Source organism: Mustela nivalis (genome assembly GCF_964662115.1).
Source record: "Mustela nivalis genome assembly, chromosome: 1".
Lineage (NCBI taxonomy): Eukaryota > Metazoa > Chordata > Mammalia > Carnivora > Mustelidae > Mustela > Mustela nivalis.
This window is the reverse complement of record NC_139020.1, coordinates 99,471,749-99,493,011: the sequence shown is the minus strand read 5'-3', so window position 1 is coordinate 99,493,011 and position 21,263 is coordinate 99,471,749.

Here is a 21,263-nt window from a genome sequence, read left to right as displayed (position 1 = left end):
AGACATTTCTGCAAAGAAGACATCCTGATGGCCAACAGACACATGAAAAAGTGCTCCATATCACTCAGCATCAGGGAAATACAAATCAAAACCACAATGAGATATCACCTCACACCAGTCAGAATGGCTAAAATGAACAAGTCAGGAAATGACAGATGCTGGCGAGGATGCAGAGAAAGGGGAACCCTCCTATACTGTTGGTGGGAATGCAAGCCGGTGCAGCCACTCTGGAAAACAGCATGGAGGTTCCTCAAAATGTTGAAAATAGAACTGCCCTATGACCCAGCAATTGCACTACTGGGTATTTACCCTAAAGATACAAACGGAGTGATCTGAAGGAGCACATGCACCCGAATGTTTATAGCAGCAATGTCTACAATAGCCAAGCTATGGAAAGAACCTAGATGTCCATCAACAGATGAATGGATCAAGAAGATGTGGTATATATACACAATGGAATACTATGCAGCCATCAAAACTAATGAAATCTTGCCATTTGCGACAACGTGGATGGAACTACAGTGTCTCATGCTTAGCGAAATAAGTCAAGCGGAGAAAGACAACTATCATATGATCTCCCTGATATGAGGAAGTGGTGATGCAACATGGGGGCTTAAGGGGGTAGGAGAAGAATAAATGAAACAAGATTGGATTGGGAGGAAGACAAACCATAAGTGACTCTTAATCTCACAAAACAAACTGAGGGTTGCTGGGGTGAGGGGGCGTTGGGAGAAGGGGGTGAGGTTATGGACATTGGGGAGGGTATGTGCTTTGGTGAGTGCTGTGAAGTGTGTAAACCTGGCGATTCACAGACCTGTACCCCTGGGGATACAAATATATTATATGTTTCCAAATAAACAAATAAATAAATAAGAAACACTCCTGTGGATGTTGAAACAGGAAGGACTTTAGTGACTGTTTAAACTTGTTTGGAAAGTCAGTTGGATTTAAATTCTTTGTTTTCAACAAAATTGATGGAATACCGAATAAAATTAATAACATATTATTAAAAAAATTACACAAAACTTTTTCGTTAAAAACGTGGCAGGTGATGGAGGGAGGCCTGGATTGCTCAGTTGGTTAAGCCACTGCCTTTGGCTCGGGTTGTGATTCTAGGGTCCTGGGATCGAGTCCCCCATTGGGCTCCCTGATCAGCGGGAAGCCTGATTCTCTCTGCCTCTGCCTGCCACTCTGCCTGCTTGTGCTCTCTCTCTCTCTCTCTGACAGGTAAATAATCAAATGATATCTTTAAAACAACAACAACAACAAAAGCATGGCAGGTGATGGGATGAATAATAAACACATGTATAATACTTTTTCCCCATGACATTTTATTTGCTGAATTTACATAAAACAACATGATTATAATCAATTTCATATTCTAATTTTTTTTTTTTATTTAGTAAAAACTTTTCTTTATAGTTTCCCAAACCAGCATAAGATATAACCTTGGAACCTTTTAGAAGACAAAGTATAATAATAATGATAACTAACATAGAGTTGTTATTATGGTCCAGGGACTGGTTTAAGCATATTAAACCCATTTCATTTACTTAGTTCCCTCAGCTGGCCTAGGTAGTTGATGGTGTCATTCTCATTTTACAGACGAGGGAACTGAAGCATAGGAAGGCTACCTTGCCTAACACCCTGCTAGTAAAGTGGTAGAGCAGGTTTGAACCTAAGCAGGATGATTTTAGGGCACTGATTTAGCAAATGTTTTCTATAAAGGGTCTGATAGTACATATTTTGGGCTTTGAGGCCATATACTCTCTGTTGTAGCTACTCTGTAGTTGTAGTCCAAAAGCAGCCATAGGTAACACATAAATGAATGGCCTATGTTCCAATAAACCTTTAGTATGCACACTGAAATTTGAATTTTATATTTTCATCTGTCACAAAATATTGTTTTTTGATTAAAAAAAAACATTAAATATATAATGAATGTTCTTAGCTTGTGGGCTGAATAAAAAGCAACAGTGGATCACACTAGGCCCTCAGGATATGCTTTGCCAGCTCCTATTGTGTAGGGTAAGATCTTAGCCTTTATGCTTCCTCTGACTTGCACATACCAAAAAGTGAGAAATCAAAGGCGTGTTTCATATTAATGGTATTACCAAATAAAGTTAACTTCTTCTTATTTTATTTATGACCAAGTTAATTACTATGATCAGAAGATACTATTTATTAGAACAGCTTTCTTTGGGCTTGAAAGTTGGAACAATTGGATTCTTATACTTTTCCTGAATGTTTTTTCTTTCACTCTTAATGATGGTATAAGCGTCTTCAATCTGAATGTGTATAGTAAAATTGAAGATATTTTGTAATTGCTAAGTTGGTTTTGCTGGAGTACAGACTCAATGGAATAAATCAGAGGGGGAAACCCACCCTTAAGTTCTGAATTATGCTACTATACTGTCTACATTTTTTTTCCCAGTGTTCCAGGATTCATTGTTATGCACCACACCCAGTGCTGCATGTGATACATGCCCTCTCCAATACCCATCACCAGGCTCACCCAACCTCCCACCCACCCTCCCCTCCAAAACCTTCAGTTTGTTTCTCAGAGTCCACAGTCTGTCATGCTTCGTCTCCCCCCTCCAATTTACCCCATTTCTGAATTAACTTGATTTGTCATCAAAACAGCATTTTGCTTTGTGTTGTATGGATAGGACCTCATTTATAGCATCAGCTTCTGGCTTGGGTTCTTTATTATAGAAAAGAAATTCCCATTAAGCCACCAGACAGCATGATTAAATTTTAAAAATAACACTGGCATTGTGGCAACATCATTTTAATTGTTCTCTCTGCCAGCCTAGTTTATTTGTGTGGCAACTACCTCATTCATTAACACCTACCACCTGTCCAGAAGGTGCTCCATGTACCATCTCCAAGACAGTTCCAAGCAATCAAGACAGTTTTATGTCTAGACAAGTCGTATTGATACATAATATGATTGTGACTCCTGAACCATTGCATAGGCACTGAGAGCTCTGTCTCTTTGACAGAGCTCTGTCTCTTTGACATACCCTTTTTGAGGGTCATGAGGTTCTATTTGAGATGGGGAATGGCCAAGGCCCAGAGGAGCAAGACAAGAAGTCAGTGTTATTTGGGAGACAAGCTTCTCAGCCTCATAAAACTTTATACACTGTGTTCATGCCAGATAATGTCAGAATTCTATTGATTAGCCATACCAGGAAGGTCGGAGAGATCATCTTGAAAAAATGAAGGACTATAAAAGCTTTTCAAACCAAAGGGCTTTACTTTATTGCATGGTGACAGAGTGACTAGATAATTTCAATCTTTGCAGCAACTAGCAGTTGTGGCTGCAAATGCTAGGTTCACATGTTTTATGGCCCTTTGTATCTGTCAGGTGCTTTTCCATCCTTGATCACTTCCTCCCTTATAGCATAACTCAGTGAAATAGGGGAGGGGTCCTTATTTCCCTTCACAGCTGAGGGAAGCAGGGCCTAGATAGGGTTTATTGAGCCATCCAAAGGAACTGTAGTGTTGCTCCAAATTCCTGCTCAAATACTCCTCCTGCTGTAGCACATCATCTATGTTACCTAGGAATGGTTAAATATTGCCAAAACTATTAGCCATTGACATAGGGAAATGGCCCAAAATGTATATTTGTTAACACTTCATTAGGAGGAAATCAAAGGCCTTGATTTTCTATTTCGGAGACAGGGATTCAAATGACCAAGTTTATGCATTACTAGGAACACAAATCTGAAGTCCTCATTCCCTCTTCTGTAAGATGGGAATGATCAATCTCATTAATTCTGTGAGAATAGAATGGGAATAATAAATAGTAAAATGGGAATCATAAATCTCACTAAGTTACTGTGAGAATATAATGAGACAAAGCCAGCAGAAGCATCTAGTACAATGCCAAGCACTTAGCTGATGCTTAATAAATATAAATTCCTCCCTTTTGGAATTATTCTCTGAAGCCAGGTATCCATGGATAGAGTATCAGATTTTCAGTCATCTGTATGATCTCTAAAGAACTGTCTTCAATATTGAAGTGCTCTTGCAGATACCACTATAATTTTAACATTATCTTTTATTTTTAATACCTCCTTCTATCCCCAGTGAACTGAAATATGCAAACCAACAAAGGAAATCAGGATTATATAAGAGCAGTGGGAATTATTAAAAGCTGCTTTATACACCTTTAGTATTTTTTCATAGTGCTAAAAAAGGCATAACAAAATTTACCATCTTAACACTTCTAAGTCTACAGTTCAGTGACATTAAGTACATTCACATCATTGTGGATCCATTGCAACCATCCACCCTTATTTCAAAATTCCAAGCTGAAACTCTGTCCTCATTAAATAGTAACTCCTTTCCTTTCTCCCCTCAACTCTTGGTAACCAGTATTCTATTTTCTGGCTGTATCAGTTTGACTGTTCTAGGTACCTCATGTGAATTGCTTTGTATCTTTAAATTTCTACTCTCACATGCTGTTTCTTTAAAGTACCTGGGAGCTTAACTCCTATTTTTGTTGCAGTATTGTGTAAGCTGAATATGAAGTTATTTGGTGACTTTTCATCCAACATTTAAAATTATATTTTTGTTGTATCAAATGCTAATCTTACATTGTATATTACCTAACTGGAATTTAAATAAAAACTTTAGAAGACCCCAAAATAGTAATCTTCCAATGCAAAGTGACAGTGGAACTGAAAAGAATGTACAGAGTAATTAAAAATTTTTCAAGAGCAAACATTGCACCAATAGTAGTTGTTCCCAGGACAGAATGAATACCTACAGGTGCACGTGTTAGGTAGATATGCAAAAGAAAAAAAAATATTGTTACATTAGTTATCCAAAATGAAATAATATTGACTGGTATTTTCATGTCATTGAATATCTTATATTTGGACTTACTAAAAACTAGATCATAAAGTTAACATTATTGAAAAAAATATATTCCCATGTTACATTTTTTGGTAAAAAGAGGGCATTTGAATATTTGGATATCTTTGGTTTACATTTAACTGTAAACAAGCATCTTTACAATCCTACATGTTTATTTAGTATTCATCAAAGTTTCCAGTGGCTCCTCAATCCCTTTTAAAACTATTCCCAACTGTGTGGTTCAGTCATATGAGCTTCTGACTCCTGGTTTTGGCTCAGGTCCTGATCTCAGGGTCCTGGGATGAACCTCAATTTGGGCTTTGTGTTCAGTGCGAAGTCGGCTTGGGATTCTCTCTCCTTCTCCTTCTACCCCTTCCCCTGCTTGCATATAAACATATACACACACTCAAATAAATAAATCTTTAAAAACTTCTCAATTACTCATAAAATCAAATCGGTAATAACTACTAAATGATGTTTTAAATGAGCAATAAATTCCATTTCAGAATTTTATCGCCATGCACTTCAGATTCAACTAACAGCTTGGCATGGTCTCAATTATGTGGCAATGTTGTGAAGAGAGATTATCACTTTCATTTTACAGTTGAGGACACGGAGATCCAGATATTGTGGGTAATTTGCCTAAGTCATACCAAGTGTCCCTGTTGGGTCTGGGAATCAGACTCAGGACCTCCCCCTCTAAGTCGTGGGCTGGCTACCCTCAAGGCTGCTACATTGCACAGCTGCAGGAGGCATTATTCAATCTGCAAAGAGGTCCACTTTTTCTTTTCCATATTATCCTTTGTTTATGGCACCCACCATCTTCCTTACATTTATGATAAGTACAGACATCCTCAACCTAAAATGATTTGACTTACGGTTTTATGACTTTAGGATGGTGAGAAAGCATCACATATTCAGTAGAATCCGTACTTTGAATTTTGGTGTTTTCTCAGCACAGTCATAGGTAGCACATCCTCACTCATGATTCTGGGCAGTGGCAGTGAGCATCAGCTGCCGGTCAGCCTTGTGATCACAAGGGTAAACAACTGATATACTGACGACCATTTTGGTTTTCACTTTCAGACAATATTCAATAAATCACATGGGATATTCACATTATTATAAACTAGGCTTTCTGTGAGAGAATTTTTCCCAACTCTAGGTTAGTGTCCATGTTCTGAGCACATTTCAGGTAGGCTAGGCTGAGCTATGATATTTGGTAGATTAAGTATATTAAATGTATTTTCAACTTATGAAATTATGATGGGCTTACTGGGACTTCCCCATGTCAAGTCGAGAAGATCTGTATATTGTTTTACTACATAGTACCAAACTTTCATCTCCTTGAAGTCTGAAATACTCTTAGTCACCTTGGTATCTTTCCTAAGACCTCATATGCCACTCACTAAATGCCTTCTGAAATGAGGTAGTGTGGAGGCAGAGTAGGTCATGTGAGGCTACCTTCCTAGTATCAAAATATTTAAACAATAAAGTGAAAATTTTAGTCAATTATCCAGATACTTCTTTCATAAACCTCTATTTGGAAGAAAATAGGGCTGTAAAACACACGGCTGCATCTTTCATTTTTTCAAAAAGGAAGGTTAATGATATGTAGCAACATCTTAAAATCTTCACTGTTAGCAGAGTTGAGTCTTGTTGCTGTGTAGACTGTGTTGTCTTCATGATGTCTAATTAACTTTTAAAGTTACTCCTTTGTAAGCTTTCAGGTAGACTACACCAACTTGGGAAGGATTTAGCTTTCTCATTGGTAGTGGTATTAATCCCCATTTATAGATCCCACTGAGAAATAATGGCTGCCAAACTTTGATTTCTATAATTTAGTAACAAGAGATAACCCACAAAATAGGTTGTCAGTTGTGTGCCCAAAGAGCATGGGTTATAAATTAAAATTAAGTTATAAATTAAATCCTGGACATTTAAGGAACTTAGGTCTAAAAACTTTTATATTTAGGGTTTTTTGATTATATGAATATATTGTGGCTTTTTAAAAATGTTTTATTTATTTATTTATTTATTTATTCATTCATTCATTCATTCATTCGAGAGAGAAAGGGAAGACACAAGCAGGGGGAGGGCCAAAGGGAAAGGAAAGAATGAATCTTGAGCAGATTCCACACTGAGTGTGGAGCCTGACATGGGGCTGGATCTCATGACCATGAGATCATGACCTAAATTGAAACTAAGAGTCATATACTTAACCAACTGAGCTATTCAGGCACCCCTGAATATATTGTTTATGTAAATATATGCATCTTCAGTTATGTATTACAACTGAAGTTTCAGATTCATCTATCCTATAGTATGTGAAACAAATTGAGGGTATCACCATGATGTGCTGCAAAGATAGCCCATCTGTCAAGTAGGTTTTTTTGGCCTCTGAAAAATAGAGAAACTCTGGAGAACAATTGCAGTCTATCTGTTGAGTGTCCTATATATTACTTTAGTCTATATATTCATCTAATTAAAATTTCATAAAGCCTAAGATTATATTCTTTCCCTAGACTGTGAAAAACACACTAACTCCTGAATTCACTATAATTTTATCTCCTATACCAATAAGAATCCTTTATATTCTTTGGGTTTCAGGCCAGTTTTAATGTGAACTTTCTCCCCAGATATTTTATAACACCATATAACACAATTAATGAGCTAAATTTTATAAGCAGTCTCCAGTGTGATGGAGAAAGAGAAGAGGAGATGTGTTAGCCACGAGGGAAAGAGATGTTTCTAGATGAGATCAGAAGGAAGACCAGGAGTCAATGTGATGCCTATCTCTCCAATATCTACAGATGTCAGCACCAGCTCCAATTAGTACAGACCTGGTAGAGGTACAACCTCCTAAAAGCTTAAATGGCCTTTGGAGAGGAGAAAGTTGTTAGCAATTCTCCAATCAGCAAAAGTGGAATTGTAACAGCCTGAAACTAATCGAGGCCGAGGAACTAAGTATTTCTCTGGAGTTCTTAGACTGAAATAGGGCAGCTGGGAAGCTCCATATGTTTTGGTCCTTTGTTTATAATCCTACAAATCAGGTGCCTCCCGTGACCATCATCCCTTAAAGGGCCCTGGCCATAGCATGCGTGCTACTGAAGGAGCAGGTCATAGGTGAGGAGGTTTAATTTTCCTCTTGGCTTTTGAGAATCTGCAAACTCTCAAAGAACTTTCATCGTGTATGTCCTCTCAGTTACCATCTCCTTTTCTTCACTTCCTTTCCGTCCCTTCTTCCTCAGCCAGACTTTTATTCTAAATTTTTATTCTATATGGTGCCCTGAAACCCAGAGTAACAGCAAGACAGGAGGGAAGTATGCTTAGTGTGGCGATGGTCAGGTTTAGAACGGGGGCAGGGAAGGGAACCATTTTGTTTCTTTGGACTTGAACACTAAGCATGCAAATGTCTGACAGTGGCTTCTGAACTCAGCTTCACTTAGGCAGAAAAATTTCCATGGCAGAGAGGCAAAAATATGAATATTTGAAAAGAATAACCTGTGGTGAAGTAATGTCCACTTGACAATCTTGGGACCATGTCAAGTAGGATAACACCTATCAACCACTTACAAAGTACTGGGTGATAGTATGCACCTTGCTGCCTTATCTCATGTAACCCTCACACTGTAAAAGTAGGTATTATTACCATCATCATTTTACAGATAAGGAAACATAATTAAAAAGGTGAAGTTATAGTCCCATACTTCTCTGAGTCTGTGACCTAAGTGCTTACCTACTCTGTTATAACTGGCGATTCTAGGGTCCCTTGACTTTGGTGTTTGTGACTGGGTGCTCATTCCCAGTCTCTCCTATCACTTAGTTCTTCTAATAGTGGCTTTATCCTACTTGATTTCATGTGGGACCTAACACTACTGAGATTCTAGCACACCATTTTATCTACTAGCCCTATACTGTTCAGATCTAGCCTCATGGTAACCTGCTCCTTTTGAGCTAAGTGGATATGTAGGGGTTTTCATCTCTCTTGCTTTGGTAATCACTCATCCTCCAGTGAGTATAGACTTGGTAGAACAATGAATCAAGAAACTCTTCTTCCTCAGCCAAATGGTGGGAAAAGATCCAGTGCAGCCTACCAGACCTCTCTCCATGGAATAGGCAGGTAGAGTAGAAATCAACCCCCCCCAAGATTATGGAGTGCCTTTGAGAATGACTGATCCCCACAAAGTAGACCTTAAGAGATGTTTTGTCCTTTTTAAAGACCAATTCTTCAGTTGTCCCTTTAGTGCTGTGAGCTTCCCTGTATGATGCCTATATGATTCCCTATATTGATTTTTTTAAAAAGATAGCCTGAAACAATTTTTGTTGTTTCAAGGGAAATAACTGCCAGTGAATTGGGGTCAGCAGTAGAAGCTCTGGAAAACCCAGGCATACTAGTTGAGTTTCAACAAGGAAAGCCAAGTTGTTCACATAGGTGTCCTGCAGCATTCGCCCTGAGCAAGGCAAGCTAGGAAAGAAAGCTTTTTCACTAATCAGTTCCCTTTGAGGAATGGGCAAACTAGAGGGGTTCAAGTATACAGGAAAGGCATTTAAGAGACCAAGAGAGAGATGAGAAAAGACAAAGCTGAGAGACAATAAAGTTTGAAAAAAATAACCAGAAATGAGAAATAGATATTTGGATGTATAGGCCTTTCAGAAAACAGCATCTCTGGTATACTCCTCACCACTCTGTGCATCCTGTTCAATTACATGACTAATGCTGTGCTGTGTGGCACTTACCATCTAATGCAGTTTGACCAACCTAATCCATCAAAATGGGCCAAAAATGGGCCTGTCAGCTTGAGTAATTGAAAAGGAGCAGCTGTTTGAAATTTCATTTTTAAGTGAACTTCAAGAATGTTAATAAACTTGATTATCAACATTAAAAGAAAATTTCTTTTAAAAAAATGCCCTTTCCTATCTCCCTTGAAAGAGACACCCAAACCAAACATTTAGGGTCTCTGATTAAGTCCCAGAGAGATGAGCTGCTTCAATGCCCAGCCTCAGTGAATTTACACATCCGGGATCCCACTCCTCCAAAAAGTTCTCCTAGTTTCATATTTTGAAATTTTCATATTCAACACATCCAGCCAGGTATTTTCTTAGCCACTTCCCTTTCGGATAAAATAATTGCCAAGTAAAAGATGAACAACGAAGCAGTCTCCTCTAACAATTTTTATTTCTTTTAAGTAGATGGTGTATCACCTGTAAGAGTCACAGTCCTCTCTCAGGATCTTCTCTCACTTCAGCTAAAATTCAGTTCGTGCTCTCTTTGAACAGCAGAGACAAGTTGTATATAACAGTTCTGTCTGTGCTTTGTGGGGCCAAGCCCAGCACAGCACAGCGATGGCCCTGCATGTGTAGCTCTGCACACAGCTTTTGAACCATTCTAGGGCAAGGTGTGTGGTGTTGTGGAAGCAGAAGGAAGCTGGCTTTAGTCCTGGCTGCCTGCCCCTAGTGAGATGAATTTGGTGGGGGCCTTGGACACCTGGAAGCGAAATGTACAATGGCCTTCTCTTAGCCCAGTCATGGGAGCTCACCATGACAGGCTGAACTTCTGCCTCAGTTTCTTTTATTGGACCTCTAGGTTGCTGCCACAACCATGGCCCTGTCCTTGTAGCTTCAGCCCCCTTGGCTGGGACCTGGCCTTCTGTCTTGTTCCTGCTTGCTCTCCAGGGATTTAATTTTTAAATTCCTAGTCAGCAGATTAGGCAAAGGACTGTTCCTGCTCCAAAGGGCCCTGTCTGCTCTGAATCTTTGCACAATCTGCTGCATGGTTTATGGCTCTTGCATTGTCTGTGCCTCTGGGGTTGTGTCCACCTATTGAATTGGGCCTCTTGATGTTGATAGCAATCACATTGGCACAAGCTTTGGATGCTAACCCTTAGGGGGCAGTTCCCCCATCAGATCCATCTCTTTAGCTCTAAGCCCACTCACTGGCAGTTCCCCCCAACATTTTCCAGCAGCACAAACATTTTAATAAATCCTACATACCTTATAGCCCAGTGTCCACCCTGAGTTATGTTGGGGTCTAGTGCATCAGAGTATGGAGGTAGAATCACACACTTCAGAAAGTAAGGGTGCTCCAGGAAAGTTGTTCAGAAGTATCTGTAGGCAGCATTCCAGATGGCAATTAGCAAGGACACATTGAAAACAGAGTATGAATTATATCCTGTGTGCAGGTATTATACTCCTTAATCTATACAATAGTCCTGTAAAATTGCATTTTACTGGTGAGAAGAATGAGGATGTCATGAGTTATGGAGCCAGTACGCAGCTGTATTTTATGCACTGAGGCTGTGAGCACAGGGCTCCCTGATTCTAGATCCCCAATTTCTGCTGCACTGTTCTTCCTCCTTATGAAGTGACAAACTAAACTGCCGTGGGTGGCATGTGACTGCTTTGCTTTTTTCAGGCATGCCCCATGTTCTAGAACCTTCTTGCCACCGGTCTCAAAATCTTTTGTTAAAAAAATCCATCACCTTTTAAAATGAGGAACAAACCTTCTTACTCCCATAGTTTAACCTCTCATTCTGCTGATGAAGATTCTGTCTCTGAAATGTTCTCCAGAAAATGGGCTAATCAGTGGTAGAATCTGAAGACTGTATCCTGATTCCAGTTCAGTTTTTCCTATTGGTCTCAACATTTCCCTGCCCATTTATAAAGACTCCTTGTCAGATAGATTAATGTGATAATTAAAGAGAATTTCCGATAATTCCTGTACAATAGAGACTCTCAGGGACATCTTCATTTAAGACAAGTCATGAGAAAGTCTTCCAGTTACAAAGGGAAGATCAGACTCGGAACTTTCACTTCTTTGCCTACCTCATTTCATGAAAGCAAGTGAAAGATTTTAAAAAGCATAAACCCATGAATAAAAGAGGAACAGTGGGCATGAGGCTCTATAAAGTGTTTAAAAGACAGAAAGGAGACAGCTGGGAGAATGGCAAAAACCTAAGTACTTTAAGAATAGGATGCCAAGGGCGCCTGGGTGGCTCAGTGGGTTAAGCCGCTGCCTTCGGCTCAGGTCATGATCTCAGGGTCTTGGGATCCAGTCCCGCATCAGGCTCTCTGCTCAGCAGGAAGCCCACTTCCCTCTTTCTCTCTCTGCCTGCCTCTCCATCTACTTGTGATTTCTGTCAAATAAATAAATAAAATCTTAAAAAAAAAAAAAAAGAATAGGATGCCAATGACAGGCACAGTGATTCATCCTGAAAAATGTGATAACGAGTCAGGCATAGAAGCACCAGAGACCAAGGAGGGTTAAAGTGAGGTCTGGGCTGAATCCTAGAGATTTGATTGAAGGGCCCTAAGAGGGTAGTTAGACCCCCAGGTCCCACCCTTAATTTATGAAGCCAGGTGGATACCCCTGCCCACCTCTGCAGGACACAGTGGGCTTATACTTTGGAGAAATTTGACCAGAGATCTTCTTGTCTCAGAGAGATCAAGTGGTGGTAAGATCCCAGGCTGAAAACAAGGACGTAGGTGAAAGTCTGAGTACTAAAAAGTGAAATCTCAAACCTACTTCCCCTTATAAGCTTCCAGGGTATCTGTGAAAATCTTTGACCTCACCAGTTCTTTTAGGCTGAGACAGATTATTTTCTGGTAAAACTGGACAGCTTCAGGGAAGGGTGTGTAAGTATTGATACTTTGGGATTTTCCAAGAAAAGATCAGCTTTCTGTAGGATCTCACATAAGTCCACCATTTGCAGGTCCTATCTCTACACCCAGAACTTTAACTGGCTTTTAAATGCTTCACATTTAAGTAAGAACAGACAGCCAAGGATAATCAGGTATTATTGAAAGCCTCCATTGTGGAAGATAGAGAATAAGACATAAAAAAATAACTAGGAAAAAAAACCCCAAACTTGGAAAAGATATGGAAGGCTATGGGTTAACTATCTCCTATAACACATAGCTCTACAAATCAATGTGAAAAGATAAAGCTTTGTCTTCTGACGTTCAGCCTTGTGAAAGAGCCAAGTAAATGACGTGGATTGGCAACTTATAAAAGAAACATAAAAATGTCCTACAAATGTAAGAATGATGAACCTCCAACAGTGCTTAGAAAATGTTACTTAGGAAAACAAAATGCTTGTTAAGAGATCAGTTGTTTAAAAATTTTAGACTGGAAAAAGCTTTAAAAAATAGATAATGTCCAATGTTAATATGGGTGTGAGGACTTGAATCTTCCCATATAATAATGGGCAGAGTGTAAATTGGTATAGTATTTGGGGGGACAAGGTAGTACTATTTGTATAACATTTAAAAATAATTTAAAATTATTTTAAATAATTTTATATATGGTGTCAATGACTTCACTTCTAAACCATCAGAGATACAGGGGTGCTCAGGGATGTCTTATTTGTAAAAGGAAAAACTTGGAACCAGTCTAAATATGTACTGATAGAAGAAATCATGGAATCAAATATGCCAAATTAATTCAGATTAACATCAATATAGCTGTTAAAATGATTTAAAAATACATATAATTTACAGGCAAATGTCCATGATATGTTATTAAGTGAAAAAATTATGTTACAGAACTGTGTGTGTATAATAACATATTGTCAAAAGCAAAAAAATGCTACTTAGCAGTTGCTATTTAAACACACACACACATACACATTGCTTCTCGGCCTTTTGGCTAAGAACAACTGTGAACACACACACACAGAATTGACTGGAGAATTAAACAGATTACTGATAGTGAGATGGAAGCAGTGGTCATGGGAAAGTGGAATACTTTCCTTTTTCTCAAGTATTTGAACTTACTTTTTACAACCATGAATTAATTGCTTACTTCCAAAGCACTGTTGATTGTTTTAGATATGACCCACATGTACAACTATCCAAGGGTATTGCGTATAGGCTAGAACAGTGCCTAGCTCAAAGGAGCACCCAATAGTTAATGTCTGAATGAATGATTTCTGATAATTATCCCCAACTGTTTGAAAATAATTCACTCCTGTTTTAAAAAAAATTGGTTTTGAAAAATCCTTCATTGAATCACTATCTCATAAAAATTACTAGCTTAATCTGAATTCTTTGTGGTTCATGGGAGCACTTTTATTCTCAGTTTGGTCATTATACCAGCTGTGTTAGCAGTATCACTAAAACCAAGAGATGAATAGGAGGAGAGCGGTGGAGAATGAAGCTTTAACTTCGGAATCACGTTTCCACACCTCCATGAAGACTGTCCAGAGGTCTTTGAGTTTCAGATGTATGTGGTCGAGTGATGAATGCCAGGCCGTGGGCAGCACTGGGTTGGGCTTCGAGCTAGTGTGGGGCTGGAATTACACAATGCCTTCAGCAGTTGTCCGACACTCTTATTGGCAGCAGACAACTCTGGAAGGAGCCATGCACTGCTAATGATTTTCCTTTTCAGCCCTGTCTATCCTCCAGCACCTGAAGCAGTCACACTAAGAGGGGGTAATTGATGGCTTTGATTTACTGAAGAAGAATAACGTGGGCAGTTATCTAGTTCAGGGACAAGCCCTTGTGGATATGAAAACTGTGCCCTCTCAGTAAGAGGGGACTGTTGTAGATCTTTAAACTGTCATTTCTGCTGTAAACCAAGCCCGACCGAGTATGGGCTTCTCTCTGTATGTACTCCTGTCCCTGTCCTAGTCTTAGAGCAGCTTGAAACACACCTGAATGTTGCACCCATTCGCTTTCTATGGCCCTCTCATGGCTTGTGATTCCATTTGGGCTGTTACTTTGAAATTTTGATGAGTTATAGTGTATTATTTTCAAGCAGTGTCAGTATGTATATTTCAGTCTCCCACGTTAGAAACAACTGGCCAGAGGAAGGGCAGAAACTGTTGTGATGCTGTGTGCTGAGCAGAGTTTCCTGTCCAGAACCCTTTCGCTGAACGACGACCACCACTTCACAGGAGTGTGATTTTTTTTTGTTTTTAGTAGAGAAAATGTGTTTGAGGGCATAGGCAAAGGAACTTGTAATTGCCAAATTTTTGAAAATCCTCAAATTTATATTAAAAATTCTTCTGGATTTTGCATGTTTACCCATTATATGTATGTTTATATTAATAGGTAAATAATAATTAAAATTCTTTAATACAGACCAAAACAGATGCTCTAAGAAGAGGGAGCTTTCTCTCTGTGGCTTCTAATTTTATGCCTAGGATGTGCCAATCTTGAAGATTTGGAGAACAATCAAACAATAGTCCTAGAAGAAAGGTATGATTATGTCAATTTCAGAAACAAACCAGCTGAGCCTTGGAAGTATTAGATAATTTGTCTAAATTAATGGACTAACATGTGACAAATCTTGGATCTAAACACAAGCAGTTATTTCCACTGGTCTGCACTGTAGATATTCTTCTTTATTAATTTTGTTTCTTTTCTTTCCCCTCCTTTGCTTTACCACTAAATAGAAAGCTCATTATACTAAGTATAAAATGCATTTTAGTAACTATTAAATAAGTTCTTTAAGAACTTTTTTATTTTTTTGAAGCTTAGATGGAGCTGGGGTAAAGCAAAACCAAATCAAAAACCCTATGCAAAATTTTAGCAAGTGCCAGTCACTGACCCTCCGCTGGGGCTGCATTCTTTTGAGCTGACATTTCTGGCAGAGTGACTGAGTAGCAAATCAGAGCTAAATTCTAATTCCAGGGATGTCACTAAATAACTTCCAATGGTCAGGGGAGTCATAAAACTCTCCTAGGGCCTTCTATCATTTGTATTATTGAGAGGGTGGAGAGTGGAGGCTGGAATCAATATCTTTGAGGTCCCAGCACTGCTGTTTTCTCCCAGCGGAAGAATCAGCTGACAATGGAGAGAATCCACCCCCACCAGGCTTTTCATGATATTGCATGAGCAGAATCAAGGCATAGTGTATTTTTTCAACTAATTTTTTTTCTCCATAGTGAGAATATAGTGCCTATTTCACATTTTGTTTTCTTCTCTCGATTGGCCCTGGTGTCTCATGTTCTACCAGAAGTGTGTGAACTGGGCACTATGGTTAGTTGATCTTAATGAAGCCCCTAAATCCTGGCAGACCCATGTTTGTTCTTTGGCTCTTGCTTCTCTGGACTGTCGAGTGCTCTGGCCATTCTGGAAGCTTCATCCCCTCTACAACAAGAGGCCCCATGGAGTGTTGATTTGTCTTGGCTCAGAGGCAACTCGCAGGGTTACTTTCACAATCAGGGAGTTCCATGTAAAGAAAGAAATTCTTCCTTCATCAGCTACCAGCTACCCCCTACTGTCCAGGAACCTTTGGTTCTTCAATGATTCAGGAGGCAAAAAAGTATAATTTCCTGACCTCCCTTTTCAGCATCCTTCACTGCAGGGAAAAGATAATTAAGAAGAATCAGCCTTTAATTAACTTCCAGGGCCTTCAGCTCTGTTTCACATTCTTCTTTCTCCTGATTTAGTGCTTGATTTAGTACTCTTTTGGAGGGCACAAAGTTATCCACTGCCAGGGTTTTCTGGGATTTAATATGGAATTATCTTTTGGGATTTATTTATTTCTCTCTTTAAAAAAAAAAAAAGATTTTATTTATTCATTTGAGAGACAGCATGAGAGAGAGAATGAGAGCTGAGAAGGTCAGAGGGAGAAGCAGACTCCCCATGGAGCTGGGAGCCCGATTTGGGACTCGATCCTGGGACTCCGAGATCATGACCTGAGCCGAAGGCAGTCACCCAACCAACTGAGCCACCCAGGCACCCTATTTATTTTTCTTATAAGCAGGAGTTAAAAAACTAATTGAGGTTCATCTGTTTTTGCAAATGCAGAAAACTTCAGGAAAGGATCATTAAGCTATACTGTTCCATATATTTTAGATTTGGCTACAGACTATTGAATGACAATTAAGTTGAACACATTGGAATAGCCACCTTTTGGTCATAGTTAGTAAGTCATTCAGTTAAACTCTCTTAATCAACATTCATCCAAAAACTTTGGCATCATCCTCCATTCCTTCCCTTCTCTCTCATTACCACTGTTCAATTATACTTGGTAAAAATAATTTTATTTTTCTAAATATCTCTAGAATCAGTTTATTTATAAATTCATTAAATATTTGTGTAAAAGATATTTTAAGATTTTACCAGAAAAGATATATTAAAGGCAAATAAGAGTATGCAAAGGTGTTGAACATCATTAGTCCTTAGGAGATTGAATATTAAACTACAATAAGTTGCCATTAGACACCTATTAGAATGGCTTAAAAAATGGCAATGCCACATGCTTGTGAGAATGTGAAGCAATCTGAGTTCTCATACAATGTTAGTGGGGATGCAGAATGGAATAAGACTTTGGGAAATAGTTTTCTAGTTTTGTTAAGTTAAGCATATGCTTACCATATGACTCAGTACCTGAAGTTTCCCTTAGTAGCCTTACCCTGGTCCTAGTGCCCCCAAAGATATGTTTCCTGTTCTCTTTGAAAAGGTATTAACTCGGGTATTTACCCAAATGAAATGAAAAATCATGTTCACACCACAATGTGGTTGATTTATAATCCCCCAAACCAGAGAAAACCTTAATGTCTTTCACTAGAGGTATGGATAAGCTTTGGTACCAAGGAATACCACTCAGCAATAAAACAAAATGAGCTACCGGTACACACAACAGCACAGGTGTCTCAGACTCAAAAGGCTGCATACCATATGTATATGGTTGCCAGAGGTTGGAGTTGAGAGATTGACTATAAAAGGGCAGCATATGGACACTTAACATATGATAAAACCATTCTACATTGTGCTTGTGGTAGTGGTTGCACTACAGTAAACAGTTGTCACAATTACAAACAAGGTGAATTTTATTATAAGTTACTCCTTCATTTTAAAAAAGGAAGAATTTATTGAGCACCTTCTGTGTGGAAGGAATCATTATTGTTCCTGCGGTGAAAAAGATCAAGTCCATGCTTCCTAGGATTTTATGTTCTTGTTTCGTGTTGAATTTTGGGATGTGCCCACTGTAGCACTGAAGTCCATGCCCTTTTTCCCTCTTGCCTGTTCTAACCTCCTAAATACACCTCTCTATCCCTCAATTTCCCTCTTCTCCAATCCATTTCCTATAATATTGCCAAAGAGATCTTTTCATGATGTAAATTTTGTTTTGTTTCTTTCCTGTGGTAAGAGTGTACAGTTCCATGATCTTTGGCTTCTTTCCCCTTTAGAATATCTTTTCTATCTCAGGGATTTCTTACATTATGGGTTCTCTCTGCCTATGTCAAGGCTAGAAACTCACATTTCTAACATCCATTGAAGCTGTGGTGCTGGCATGAGACTTTGGCTCTACCAGTCAGAAGAAAGTGTATAAGACTTTGGTTTGGAAGATAGCAATGTGAGGAAGAAGTGGTGTATGGAATTCAGTTCTGTCTAGGGTGATATAAATGGCATTCTTGGAAGGAGTGGTGAGCTTTTGTCAACTAATGCCCAGTATAATTGGTGAGTCTATGCTCAGTGGAGGTGACAGTGGTTTTTGCTAGAACCTGCAAGCCTGGACTCTATCCCTGCTAGAGTGTCTCTGAACTACTTAATATCCTTTAATAAATTTTTTTCCCTTAAGCTAGAGCATTTACTTATTTTCATTTGTTTAGTTTGCCTCTGAATTTCAATTGATATACCTGCAACTTTTATCACCTTGGGAAAAAATTCCATACTTTTAACTACAGCATGTAATCCCTTCAATATCCAGCTAAAATGAACCTTTCTTTTTTTTTTTATTTATGCCTGCATACTTTAATAAAAACACTTTGTTATTTTGCACATATAGTATCTACAAAGCATCTGCTGTGTGTAAAGAAATAAACACATACTCATGTAAAAATTAACTATATTTTGGTAATTAGGTTCACTTGCCTCTATACAATGTACCTTTCAGTCTATACTGTCCTCAATGTGCTCTACATTTTGGTCATCCCGAGCTTGCATACACAGCAAACACTGCATCCTCATTACATCTTTGACAGCCTTACTCTGATCCTAGTGTCCCCAGAGATATTTGTTTCCTCTTCTCTTTGAAAACTTCTCATATTGTATTATAATAAATTCAATAATATTTATTGAGCAAATACCATGGGCGAGGCATGAAGGTAAAATCTGAGTGATGAGTAGGAGTTAATTAGGTGAAGAATGGAGTAGAATGTGTCCTCCCAGACAAACTAGCACAGAACAGTAGGCAAGCACATGGAAAGTCTGAGCATCTAAACATGGGCACCGGTGGCTAGGACATGGAGAACAGCTGGGTGCCCTTCATGCTTCTATAAATCCTTTGAGGCAGGAGCCAAGTCTTACTCATCTTTGTGCCTCTAGTTTAGATGTGGAGTAAACATTCCATGAAGGTTTGCTAAATTAATAAATGAATGACTAGGTCATGTATGTCCCTAAGACTTTTGTCTGATGCTTGAATTAGAGGAAATAAGTTAAGCTTAATTTCTTGTTCATCCTTTTATTATTATTATTTTTTAGAGATTTTATTTATTTATTTGATAGAGATCACAAGTAGGCGGAGAGGCAGGCAGAGAGAGGGGGAAGCAGGTTCCCTACTGAGCAGAAAGCCACCCACTGAGCCACCCAGGTGCCCCCGTTCATCCTTTTAAAGCCGTGATATAGGAACCGCCTTTAATTATCAAGCAAAATTTCTTATATCCTCACATTAACAATCCAGTGTTGCATTGATAGTGGTATATTAACTTCAAAAGTATTCTTGGGCAACTATTCAGGAGCCATCAATTTACCCATCTTTAAAAGGTTATTAACACAGTAAATATTTCTGATCTTTTTATCTGATCCTATCATCATAGCAAGCTCACAAATCAGCTCTTTGATGTATTCTAACGTAACTTGGGCAAAAAGAGGCAAAATGGTTTTCTTCTCATGACACTGGAAATAAGATACATAATCAGGAGTCATTCTTTCCCAAACCTCTCATTCACAGCTATGTGTCATCTTGTGGTAAGAGAGGTATCAAATGAAGCAGGGGCTACAGATTTAAATAGATCTGTGTATGGTAGCGAAGATGCCTCGAGTAACCCCACACCTCAAAGGTACAGAAGAGAGGCTTTCTGGTGAGGGCATATCTGGAGGCACTGAGCTTCATAGAGCTTGTAATTGAAATGCATAACATTGCTGCTTTGGACAACTCTGAAAACCTGTTCCTAGCATCAGATAGCAATGATTTTCCTTTGATTTGGTACCAAAGTTAAGCTGAATTTTAATCACCTCCTTAATGTTTAACTTCACAGAGAAACAGACTGAGTATTAGGGATCTCTTTCTGATGTTTTCAATGAACCAGAGGTACAGACTTTGCTGTCATCTTCATCCAAGGACAAATCATAATTGGCTAGACTAGCAAATTGCTTTTTCTTATTGGAAACTGCCATTGGTACATTAGATTGGAAATAAAATCTTTACTGTATGGATGTGATGTGGTTCTTCACCATGCAGCTGTAAGTGGAAAGTTGTTTTTCCAAACGAATGTTTATAGAGATAATTCAGTTTGTGATACTGAGAGATATAAATTTGGGAGATTACCGAGGATGATTCAGCCTTCATTTTTTTCTTGAACTCCTGCAATTGCTTTTTCTTCCCCCTCCTTAAATGTAAAATGGTACATCCATCTTGTTAGGAGCATCCTCACAGGATATAAATAGCAGTCTTCCTTAAGAAGAAAATGAGAATTGAAAGGAAGATTATGCCATCATCACAAACATTGTCCCCAGATGGCAGACGTAGGACTTCATATTGGCATCATTAATCATGGTGGGGTGCTGTAGCTGTCTACCATACAGCTCTCAACTGGACATACCCCTATGTGTCTCTGAGGCTTGTTTGTAGATGTTAAAGATGGTAGGCTCTGTGCTCTACTTTACTGGAAGCTCCAGCAGTGAGTGGGGACCCCCATATTAGCTTGAACATAAGACTACTGAAAGCAGTCTTCTCATTAATAAGCCTAATATAATGGTATAATATAAAAAATATAATAGATAATATCATAAAAATGTTCTTCCTGTGCAACTGGCCATTCTACCTACCCGATAAAAATTGGTCACCTTCAATAATCCAATGATGATGAAACTTGAGTATCTATGTTTTAGAGTCTGATCTGATACTCTCAGAACTCTTGACTGTCTTCTATATCTTCTACATCAATACCACAGATAAGCTTTATAAACAAGCATCATAGTATGGCAGAAACAGAATTTGGAAGCAGACTGTGCAAATCAGGCTCTACTAAGATAGAGGCAAAATGACATTTTCCATGACATGAAAATATTCACCAAAATATTGTTCTCCAGGATAATATAAAATTTAGTTTAATATCCAGGTGTCACTTGGGTTGACAGTTTCTCTAACTATGTCTTATACAGTGGGTTTTGAAGTCAGACTGTTAAGGTTTTGATCAGGATCTTACCATTTATCACTATGT